This window comes from Salvelinus sp. IW2-2015, linkage group LG11 (genome assembly GCF_002910315.2).
Source record: "Salvelinus sp. IW2-2015 linkage group LG11, ASM291031v2, whole genome shotgun sequence".
Lineage (NCBI taxonomy): Eukaryota > Metazoa > Chordata > Actinopteri > Salmoniformes > Salmonidae > Salvelinus > Salvelinus sp. IW2-2015.
Window position 1 is genome coordinate 35,472,470 of NC_036851.1, and position 12,871 is coordinate 35,485,340.

Here is a 12,871-nt window from a genome sequence, read left to right on the forward strand (position 1 = left end):
GGCCTTGTAATTTTCAATCATAGGTACACTTCAACTACGAAGACAAAATGAGGGAAAAAATCCAAGAAATCACATTGTGGATCTTTAATGAATTTATTTGCAAATTATGGTGGAAAAGTAGTATTTGGTCACCTACAACAAGCGAAGATTTCTGGCTCTCACAGACCTGTAACTTCTTCTTTAAGAGGCTCCTCTGTCCTCCACTCGTTACCTGTATTATGGCACCGTGTTTGAACTTGTTATCAGTATACAAAGACACCTGTCCACAACCTCAAATAGTCACACACTGTCCCCTCCAAACTCCACTATGCGCAAGACCAAAGAGCTGTCAAAGGACCAGAAAAAAAATTGTAGACCTGGCACCAGGCTGGGAAGACTGAATCTGCAATAGGTGGGAGCTGTGGGAGCAATTATTAGGAAATGGAAGACGTACAAGACACTGATAATCTCCTCGATCTGGGGCTCCATGCAAGATCTCACCCGTGGAGTCAAAATGATCACAAGAACGGTGAGCAAAAATCCCAGAACACACGGGGGGACCTAGTGAATGACCTGCAGAGAGCTGGGACCAAAGTAACACAGCTCTACCATGCAGCACCCATCAGCAAGGGCATTGAAGATGAAACGTGGCTGGGTCTTCCAGCATGACAATGATCCCAAACACACCGCCCGGGCAACGAAGGAGTGGCTTCGTAAGAAGCATTTCAAGGTCCTGGAGTGGCCTAGCCAGTCTCCAGATCTCAACCCCATAGAAAATCTTTGGAGGGAGTTGAAAGTCCGTGTTGCCCAGCAACAGCCCCAAAATATCACTGCTCTAGAGGAGATCTGCATGGAGGAATGGGCCAAAATACCAGCAACAGTGTGTGAAAACCTTGTGAAGACTTACAGAAAACGTTTGACCTCTGTCATTGCCAACAAAGGGTATATAACAAAGTATTGAGATACACTTTTGTTATTGACCAAATACTTAATTTCCACCATAACTTGCAAATAAATTCATTAAAAATCCTACAATGTGATTTTCTGGAGAAAAAAAATCTAAATTTGTCTGTCATAGTTGAAGTGTACCTATGATGAAAATTACAGGCCTCTCTCATCTTTTTAAGTGGGAGAACTTGCACAATTGGTGGCTGACTAAATACTTTTTTGCCCCACTGTATATATGGATGAGCGATGGCCGAACGGCATAGGCAAGATGCAGTAGATGGTATAGAGTACAGTATATACATTTGAGATGAGTAGTGTATGTAAACATTATATAAAGTGGCATAGTTTAAAGTGACTAGTGATACATTTATTACATCCAATTTTTTATTTTTTAAAGTGATTAGAGATTGAGTCAGTATGTTGGCAGCAGCCACTCAATGTTAGTGATGGCTGTTTAACACTCTGATGGCCTTGAGATAAAAGCTGTTTTTCAGTCTCTCGGTCCCAGCTTTGATGCACCTGTACTGACCTCGCCTTCTGGATGATAGCGGGGTGAACAGGCAGAGGCTTGGGTGGTTGTTGTCCTTGATGATCTTTTTGGCCTTCCTGTGACATCGGGTGGTGTAGGTGTCCTGGAGAGCAGGTAGTTTGCCCCTGGTGATGTGTTGTGCAGACCTCACTACCCTCTGGAGAGCCTTACGGTTGTGGGCGGAGCAGTTGCCGTACCAGGCGGTGATACAGCCCGACAGGATACTCTCGATCGTGCATCTGTATAAGTTTGTGAGTGTTTTTGGTGACAAGCCAAATTTCTTCAGCCTCCTGAGGTTGAAGAGGCGCTGTTGCGGTGTTGAGGATCAGCGGGGTGGAGATGTTGTTTCCTACCCTCACCACCTGGGGGCGGCCCATCAGGAAGTCCAGGACCCAGTTGCACAGGGTGGGGTCGAGACCCAGGGTCTTGAGCTTAATGACGAGTTTGGAGGGTACTATGGTGTTAAATGCTGAGATGTAGTCGATGAACAGCATTCTTACATAGGTATTCCTCTTGTCCAGGTGGGTTAGGGCAGTGTGCGAGTTTAATGACACCAACCTAAGTGTATGTAAACTTCTGACTTCAACTGTATATAGAGAGCTGTGTGCCTTTCCAAAACATCACCTATCAATTGAATTTACCACAGGTGGACTCCAATAAAGTTGTTGAAACATCTCAAGGATGACCAATGGAACAGGATGCACCCGAGTTAAATTTTGAGTTTCATAGCAAATGGTCTGAATACTTATGTAAATACGTTTTCTAAAAACCTGTTTTCGCTTTGTCATTATGGGGTATTGTGTGTAGCTTGATGAGATGTTTTTTTTAATTTAATACATTTTTAGAATAAAGCTGTAATGTAAAAATGTGGAAAAAGGGAAGGGGTCTGAATACTTTTCCGAATGCACTGTATATATATATTATATATATATACTGTATATATATATATAGACACACTGCCATTTTATGAAATAAGACACAAATGACTCATGTGAGCCAGAGATCAAGATAACCTGACTGACCTCCTCCCACTGCTGCTGGCTTTCGCAGATTCAGCCATTACTCGCCTTAAGTTGACATTAATAAGCTACATGAGGAGTCGGCAACCTTTCTCACGTGGAATGCCAATTTATCTTAACATTTCTACCGATCTACGTGCCAGTTCTATCCAAATTAAAATTATACAAACCTAAAAAGTAACTTCTATTGCCATTGCCAACTATGTAAAAAATAGCCTACATAAAGCCAACAAATGAAAACATTACAGCCTGCAGGTAGAAAATATCCTGATGAAAATAAATATCCTGATGAAAATAAATATCCTAGAAATCACATTGGCTACGCATGGTCTGTCTGCAMMAAACTTGAAACATTGTAAAATATTCTGGGCAGTCAGAGTTTCCCAAGCCAGTGAGATCGAGACAGACACAGCTGTAGGCTATTTTGTGCAAGAGATAAGAGCTCATCAGGTAGACCTATTTTATAACGTTTCAACTGGATCAGAGCATGACATTTTTCCCTTTCACACTGAGTGGTTATCGAAAGGGAGAGAGAGCTGGGAAAAAAATTCTAATACATTGAGGAAAAATTGTCATTCTCAATGGATGTAAAAACAGACTTTGTTTGCTTGCTGTTTGAGGTGAAGAAAACATTACTTTGAGAAGCTGCACAGCTCATTAGTGGTGGTGTGTTAAGCCAAACATAAATACTATCCGATCCCCAAATGGGAACATTTCTATACCTACATTTGCGTGCAGGCCAGGTAGCCTATAGGCAAACTTCTGTGTAAGCAGGTGCCTTACTCAACATTGACAGAAACACTCCAAACAAAAGACAATGATTCAATTGACAAAACTTGTAAATGGAATGAAATAAACCAAAACTTGTTTCTCACAAGTGCATCATASSKKKKSYRCTCYKYRWMCMGKTKCYRCYCYKMMAWYSRGARCTGYMRWMSWYYRGWMYRRWRSTRYMKTSMWTSMRTYMRSASMWSYYMCYWWWMCCRRWSMWRCMYYKTAKMYYRGKRMTKMMYSKTAWMYSKRKGCTRCYMCTKRTSMYRKWKSTRRTYRKKAWYTSRKWGWYRSYMYYWARRYWAASWRKKYRSAMWAKGARGKTRKKMAWYMRKRRRKGKRYACRRAWKSKKKGRWKRMCKMWKKKGRRRKRGRSWYSYMKYSYRSAKYYTRWSCWMMCMCCKTSKTCWKRKSCYSWYCYAKMCCCWYSSCTWSMSYWWTGGWKKWGYKYMCKGAGWASGSWSCKWRWSRGRSRGGTKWKKYMMSKTYCYKRMCYKKTTTYYKKTKKTTTTKKWWKKKKTWRKYSGKYMRGGSSKKRRKKKKGGKKGGSMWTYYWWKKTWWKKKKTKYYTMTGTGGGTTAATGGGTGACCTGATATGGTTCTCAATTAGAGGCAGGTGGTTTTCATCTCCTCTGATTGAGAACCATATTAAGGTAGGTGGTWTCACATTGTTTGTTGTGGGTGGTTGTTTCCTGTGTCTGTGTCTTTATGCACCACACGGGACTGTTTCGTGTTTTCGTTCGTTTTGATGTAGTTAGTACCTGTTCGTGCGTTTCTTCGTGTTTATGTAAGTTCTCAAGTCTWGGTCTGTCTACATCGTTTATTGTTTTTGTAATTCTCTAGTGTTCTTCGTGTTTTTTGGTTTCGTTAAATAAATCATTATGTCAGATCACAATGCTGCGCTTTGGTCCAATCCCTACTCCTCCTCTTCAGACGAAGAGGAGGAGAACACGCGTTACAAGGTGTCTCTTGTGCCATATATATATWTTTTTTTTTGCAAAAAAAAAAAGCTTGGTTGACCAACAGCCTTTCGACTAATTGGGTTCAGCCCTAATCTATACCAGGGTGCATTGAATCTGTTCTGGTTGGCTCGTAATGGCCCTTATTCAGGCAGTTACCTGTAGGAGAAGGCTACATGGCGAATGGAACAGCTAGATAGGGAAAAATGCTTGAGTCGCGCAAAAGAGAATATAACATTGCGGATAAAGTTTGGAATGACACAATTTCATGTGTACAACATCTTAAAGACCTATATCACTATACTGAGAGCTTTGCCGTTTCTAAAAGGACGTATTTGGGTGCTTTTGTAGCCGTTGTTTGCCCCCATACCAAACAAGGATAAGGAAGCATTTTGCTGTTTGGATTAAGTTTCTCAAAAACATATGAAATCACAAAAAAGGTGTCTGGACCCTTCTATAATATACCATTTACATCGAAAATAGAGATTTGGTTGAAAAAAAGAGAACTTATCCTTTAATGATTAATCTGCTGGACATGAAATGACGTCTGTTAACTTCCATCTGGGCTGTTAACAAAGACTTCACTCACATGTTAGCTACACTTAAGGACCTAGATCAATAAGGAAATGGGGATTTCTGTAACACTTTCCTTTGTCACAGTTGACAACGTAAAGGAAACAATGACAAGAACAGACAATTTAAATGTCTAATGTAGAATAACGTAAATGTTAACACAACCAAACGTTCAACCACAAAACAAAAACCAAGATGGTAATGTTTAAGGATTGGTTGGCATAGTTGAATCAATGAAATTGAACACATGTTCAGTACAAGATTAGAGAAGCAAGTAATGAAGAAAGTGAACAAATAGTCTTATCGGTAATGTGTATCTCTATGTAATATTTGAAGAGCGATGTTTGCCTTGGTATTGTATTGACCTCAAGGAATCAATGTGCCAAAACCTTTTGTCAAATTGATACAGGCTAATCGGACACGTAAGCCTATCCTTTATCTTCAGGGTGTGCAAGCAAAACAGAATACCAACCTWAACATTTTCAAACGGTCACCCTATGTTTGAAACCGAAACATTTATCGTTGGCATCTTTTCCTGTAGGTGCATTACAGAACCAGAGAGAGGTCTGGCACACACAGGCCCCAGATCCAGTGCTCGAAAAGGAGATTGACCCTTCCTCCGGCAAGGACAAGCCAGAGTGCTTRATCTGTTTCAACACCTACGACAATGTCTTCAAGACGCCCAAGCTGCTGGACTGCACCCACACCTTCTGCCTGGAGTGTGTCACCCGGGTCATGGCCGTGTCTGTGGAACAGGAAGGGGGCCAGATCCCTTGCCCCCTCTGCAGGCACCCCACCTCCCTCCCCGCCAGTGGCCCCCCAGCCCTCCTCACAAGTCTGGAGGTGYTGTGCCGGCTGCCCACCCACCTGTAGCAGGAGGAGAGGGTGTGGCTGGATGGGAAGAAGCTGTGTTACTCCAACCCCGGCAGCCCTGACCTTCTCCATCCGGACGGCTCCTCCACCTGTATTTGTATCAACATCGGGATAATCCAGGAGGAGGCTGCGTCCAGACAGACTGAGGCTGGCAGAAGGAGACTCGTCTGGGCCAGACGATGCCTCTGCAGCCTCTTCTCAGACTGGAAGCGGCTGGTGCTGATCGCAGTGCTACTGATCATGCTGGTGTGTGTCATGTGGCTGCTGCTTTGATTAGGTGTTCAGGAGTCTTATTGCTTGGGGTTAGAAGCTGTTTAGAAGCCTCTTGGACCGGTACCGCTTGCCGTGCGGCAGCAGAGAAAACAGTCTATGACTAGGGTGGCTGGAGTCTTTGACAGTTTTTAGGGCCTTCCTCTTACACCGCCTGGTATAGAGGTCCTGGATGGCAGGAAGCTTGGCCCCAGTGATGTACTGGGCCGTTCGCATTACCCTCTGTATTGCCTTGCGGTCGGACACCGAGCAGTTGCCATACCAGGCAGTGATGCCACCAGTCAGGATACTCTCGATGGTGCAGCTGTAGAACCTTTTGAGGATATGAGGACCCATGCCAAATCTTTTTAGTCTCCTGAGGGGGAATAGGTTTTGTCGTGCCCTCTTCACAACTGTCTTGGTGTGCTTGGACCATGTTAGTTTGTTGGTGATGTGGACACCAAGGAACTTGAAGCTCTCAACCTGCTCCACTGAAGCCCCGTTGATGAGAATGGGGGCGTGCTCGGTCCTCTTTTTCTTGTAGTCCACAATCATCTCCTTTGTCTTGATCACGTTGAGGGAGAGGTTGTTGTCCTGGCACCACGCGGCCAGGTCTCTGACCTCCTCCCGATAGGCTGTCTCTTCATTGCCGGTGATCAGGCCTACCACTGTTGTKTCATCGGCAAACTTAATGATGGTGTTGGAGTTGTGCCAGGCCATGCAGTCATGAGTGAACAGGGAGTACAGGAGGGGACTGAGCTGCATCTGTTTAGATATATGCTCACTATTATTGTGTAAGGCAGTACTGGTGTAAGGTAATGGGTAATTATACAATTGATCCTGTCCTACCTCTTCCACTTCAGAGTGGCTTATATTTATGGCACTGAAATGTTACAAGTGTGGAAGGGCGCCCAGACCGTGGCCCGTGCAGGGCCCTACATGTGACCAGCAGCCAGAATCACTGCTACAGGTCTATTTATAACATGGGTAATGGCCAGGCCCCACTCTGACTCTGACACACCACTGGCAGGAACACGCACACACACAGCATGTCACTGCTGCAGGACAGTCTGGACCTGGAGACTTTATATTCATGCTGCAGGTAGGAGTCCGTTCTTGCTGAATAGACACTACACATTAGCATGGAACACCTACATCACACATACTATAGCCTACAATACAGTTCCCATACTAACTGAATGGTAGAGGTGTGGGCCTACTTATGGACTGGTGTTGTGCTTATGACAAATGCTTCCACTAGCTTAAAAGGCATCACAGTGCACACAACAATGCACAGAACATTTGAACAGACAGACCATTTTACTTACATTGCAAAAAGAATGATGGAGGCCACTGTGTTCTTGGGGACCTTCAATGCTGCAGAATTATTTTGCTACCCTTCCCCAGATCTGTGCCTCAACACAATCCTGTCTCGTAGCTCTACGGACAATTCCTTTGGCCTCATGACTTGGTTTTTGCTCTGACATGCACTGTCAACTGTGAGACCACTTAGACAGGTGTGTGCCTTTCTAAATCATGTCCCATCAATTGAATGGACTCCAATCAAGTTGTAGAAACATCTCAAGGATGATCAATGAAAACAGGATGCACCTGAGCTCAAAACCTGTTTTCGTTTTGTCATTATGGGGTATTGTGTGTCGATTGATGTGGGGAAACATTTAATTTAATCCATTTTAGAATAAGGCTGTAACGTAACAAAATGTGGAAAAAGTGAAGGGGTCTGAATACTGTATTGTACAGTCCAGGTGTGTAAAGCTCTTAGAGACTTACCCAGAAAGATTCACAGCTGTAATCACTGCCAAGGGTGATTCTAACATGTGTTGACCATGGGTTCACCAAGGGTGATTCTAACATGGGTTGAATACTTATGCAATCAAGATATTTTAGTCTTTCATTTTTCATGTATTGTATTTTACAAATGTTAGAGCTTTTCTTCCTTTTTGTGTAGATCGTTGACAAAAAAATTACAAATCAATTTTAATCCCACCTTGTAACAACAAAATGTGGAAAAAGTCAAGGTGTTGTAAATACTTTATGAAGGCACTGTATGGAGGGAATGGTTCAGAATATTAGGGATCAATGAAAGAAAGCCATATAAATACACGCATATTCATCTCCTTTTCAGCACCAATTGGTGGTTAAAAAAATACTCTGATCTTGTATATTTATTTAGGGCTAGGAAAGTATTTATGAATAATAATAAAAACAGGCTTTCTCACTAAATATATTGGTGAATCAAAAGTACAGTGGTTTGATTAATCCTGAAAGTTACCATATTCAATTGTTCAACTCATTAAATATTGGAAGGTGAGAAAAATGAACAATAGGGGTTGAACAGTAGTCCTATAAATCTTCCCGAATAATCCCGATTCCTCACTAATCATGGAACTGTGATGACAACGGTCCAGTCATGGTGAACCGTGGGCCAGGTTTAAACTGCTAGTATGGTCTGAATTCCAGAATGATTCAAATAGGCTACACGTCCCAAATGATTGCACAACTTGTAATACGTTAGCCTAATATGATCCAATATTGCTTGCGATCCTCAGGAACAACCACACAAACGTGACAGGTGAATGAATGGTAAACAAACAATGTAATGAAATTATGCTAAAGTAAGGAAATCAATTCTAAAGTCAGTGACACTTATAAATGTATGTGCGATACAAATAGAAAAAAATACAGTGAAAAGTTTGCTCATATAATTAAAACATTCTAGAAATCATAAACCAACTCAGGTAGGTTTGATGCCATACTGTCTTTTGCGCATGGCTACAGAAGCCTACAGTTTGGGTCTCCAAATTTCATCCCAAATTATAAGGCCAGTATTACATAAACTTCACTGTGGAAAAAGGTGATATGTTGATATGCTTCAGTTTGCAGCCAAATGACTGGTTTCACATTTGTCTACAGCGATCATATGGTAAAATAGATTTAAAGCAATTGTCATCTATAATTACAATCCCCTTATCCAAACGGTTTACTCATTTACCTAGGCTCTTATCAATAGCTCTTATCCAGTTGTAAATTACAGTGCATGGAGAATGGTGTTATTTCTATCGGAAAAAATTAAGTAGATGTTCCACTTGGAACCGACAAGTTGCTCGACCTTATTCATCATGCGCAAAAGTGGTGGAATTATGAGGGAACTAAATCCAAGTCAGAATATGGCGTATCTGTAGACACACCTCTGACACATCTTCATTTCTTTGATCTCCATCCCCAACAAGTAGATGGTGAATAGCATGCTATTCTCATGGTTAAATTCAAGGTCAGAATATGCATAGAGAGAAACGTGCATAAATAGCGTATTACGTTCCATTTACGCGTACTTAACTTGGGTTGGAATCCCCCTTAGTGTTTATAGTAAGCAGAGCATGTTATGATATTGTAGATAGGTGGAAGGTTACAGTAGTGTGGCTGCCCAACTCTGATCACATGACCGGTTTTCCAGGAGAGACTGCTGAGCAGATCACAGAGGAGATCTCAAGGAACCAGGATGTAACAAATGATCTGGGTTCAGTTCCAGAATCTTCTAGCAACAGGTGCATAGCTAACAGGGACCCCTCTGGAGCCTGTGATGTCTCATATATCAAAGGATTCGATGGAGAGCTGTCAAGAGAAGGTGGCACTGGTATATTAAATGCCATCTCAACACCCCTCACTGTGCCACTGCCACCCCAGGACCTGTACCCAGGACAAAATGTCACCCAGGAGCAGCTGGTCTGCCACACCGAAACAGTTATATTATGCAAGAGGGACGCCATAAAGGTGCCAAGGGGAGAGAGAGAGCATTGTTTTTTTAATAATTTATTTTGTGTATTTATTATTTTCTTATGTATAAAAATTGCATATAGATAAGTTGACACTGTATGTCTTCAACAACACATGTATAATTGTAGCCAGGATGCCAGTATGTTTCTGCTCCTGCCAACTCCTGCCATGCCAGGACAAACAGAACTGGGACCAGGCAAGTATAATTGTGGGACAGATTCAAAATACTGTAAATAACTCTCTCTGAACTATTGTTCAGCTCTGCTGGCAAATGTGAGTACCATATCTGCCATCCAGTACCTTTGATGCTATGTGGTGAAGAGAAGGGAAGCTGAAGACCTGAATGATTCAACTGAGGACAAGGCATGATATGTAGCTATTGCTTCTAGGGGAACGTTTCCAGACATTTTCACTTGGGGCCATAGCAGTGTCAACAGTTTCATACAACGAAGTAAAACTATAACAACCATTTATATCTCAATCACAGTAGTAATTGCCATATCATAACATACTGTTTACTGGCAGTACAGTAGTAGTAAAGTTCACAAGTATTCTAATCCACATGGGGTGGTTTTCCGGATACAGATTAAGCCTAGTCCTGGACTAAAAAGCAAGCTTAATGGAGAATCTCCACTGAAAGTGCTTTTTAGTCCAGGACTAGGCTTAATCTGTGTCTGGGACACCGGCCCCTAATGTTTTACTCAACGGGAAGCTTGAGCTGGTCAATTATATATGTTTTGACAGTGAGATATGTTATAATTTAGTGATCATATGTTCAGTGTGCAAACATTTCTCAGATTGCATTAAACACACCTACATAGCAGGGCTAACATTTTTCTGTGATAACAGAGGACTATAGAGACGATTAGACTGTACAGTATGTCGATGTCACTTTACAGCAACATGGTAAGCATGACTATGTGGTGTCTTCATGTGTGTAAAACAGAGTATTTGGTTCATGTAAAATGCATTTGTTGTGATTTAATTCAGTCAGCATTTCAGTTATTTAGTTTTATCAAGAACATTTGGAAGGCAACCAGAGAGCCTATTTTTGATAAATGTGCAAAGTAAAATCAATGCCATTTGAATGTAGAAAGTCTATGTGGAGAAAATGTATTTGTCAGTGTAAGTCAAAGATGTCAGTCAAGCAGGTAGGTTTATGTTAATGCTTGGAGAGAAGCCACACCATGCCTTTGCTTTGTCATGCATGCAAATGGCAGAACTTTGTAAAATATTGTGTGCATGTAAAAGGGATAAAAAAAGTGATGTGAATGTACATGGTCAACAAACATAGTGTAGGCCACTTCTATGCAAAGATCATATCAAATACACTATATATACAAAAGTATGTGGACACCCCTTCAAATTTGTGGATTCGGCTATTTCAGCCATACCCGTTGCTGACAGATGTATAAAATCGAGCACACAGTCATGCAATCTCCATAGACAAATATTGGCAGTAGAATGGCCTTACTGAAGTGCTCAGTGACTTTCAACGTCGCACCATCATAGGATGCCATCTTACCGACAGAAGTCAGTTCGTCAAATTTCCACCCTGCTAGAGCTGCCCCGGTCAACTGAAAGTGCTGTTATTGTGAAGTGTAAATGTCTAGGAACAACAACAGTTAAGCCGTGAAGTGGTAGGCCACACAAGCTCACAGAACRGGCCCGCCGAGTGCTGAAGCGCGTAAAAATCGTCTGTCCTCGGTGGCACACTCACTACCGAGTTCCAAACTGCCTCTGGAAGCAACATCAGCACAAMAACTGTTAGTCGGGAGCTTCATGAAATGGGTTTCCATGGCCGAGCAGCCCATGATCACCATGTGCAATGCCAAGTGTAAAGCTCGCCACCATTGGACTCTGGAGCAGTGGAAACGCGTTCTCTGGAGTGATGAATCACGCTTCACCATTTGGCAGTCGAATCTGGGTTTGGCGGATGCCAGGAGAATGCTACCTGCCGCAATTCATAGTGCCAACTGTAAAGTTTGGTGAAGGAGGAATAATGGTCTGGGGCTGTTTTTCATGGTTCGGGCTAGGCCCTTTAGTTCCAGTGAAGGAAAATCGTAACACTACACCATATAATGGCATTCTAGAAGATTCTGTGCTTTCAACTTTGTGGCAAAAGTTTGGGGAAGGCCCTTTCCTGTTTCAGCATGGCAATGCCCCCGTTCACAAAGCGAGATCCATACAGAAATGGTTTGTCGAGATCGGTGTGAAAGAATTTCACTGGCCTGCACAGAGCCCTGACCTCAACCCCGTCGAACACATTTGGGATGAATTGGAACGCAGACTGTGAGCCAGGACTGATCGCCCAACATCAGTGCCCGACCTCACTAATGCTTGTGGCTAAATGGAAGCAAGTCTCAGCAGCAATGTTCCGACACCTTGTGGAAAGCCTTGCCAGAAGAGTGGAGCCTGTTATAGCAGCAAAGGGGAGACCAAGTCATTAATGCCCATGAGTTTGTAATGAGATGTTTGACGATTTGCCCACATACTTCTGGTCATGTTGTGTATGTTGTACATGTCATGACTTGCATGACGGATTGTACTTCCAAAGCGTTACGTTGAGTGAAAAGAAAAACATTGGAGAGTTTTAAGTCCAATTGAAAGAATTGATACAATTTATTATGTGCTTGTTGTTGTGTAATTAATTAATTATCTAAATGATGGTCAGCCCAAACAAATCATTCAGCTGTAGTAAATTACCATAAGATCTCAATTACATTTCCACCAAGGGCTCTGTCGTTTACAAAACATAATATCATATTGTGCACCTATTAAAGTAACAATGTATTTCATCATTATTCTGCATGATTATTAAAGGATAATGTTAACATGGTCTATGCAAGGCTCTGAATGGTTTTATCAGCAGTGGAAAGAAAGGCCAAATAATATCTGCCATATTTGACAAATGTGAAATCAATATCAAGAGCAACACTAGCACTTTTCACCTTAGACAAGTTTAATGAACCTCTATAATATACAGTATGGTGTTGTGTGTAAATTGATTGAATAACTTCAAGAAGCTATTTGTCATTGTTAAGCAATTCAACTTACCATACATCTCTTTGACTCAGTCTCCATTTATTATTGCACAGGTCTGAATTTGGGGTCTACAGTCCCATATGCTTGGGACTAGGGACTCTATTCAATCAGATCCACTTTAGCTGACACCC

At 42.3% G+C, this 12,871-nt stretch overlaps 1 pseudogene; it reads left to right on the top strand.

Annotated features, from left to right (window-relative positions):
* LOC111970701 (RING finger protein 223-like) overlaps nucleotides 1-5,924 on the top strand; it is a 22,457-nt pseudogene extending 16,533 nt beyond the window's left edge.
* Nucleotides 5,925-12,871: the final 6,947 nt, after the last annotated feature.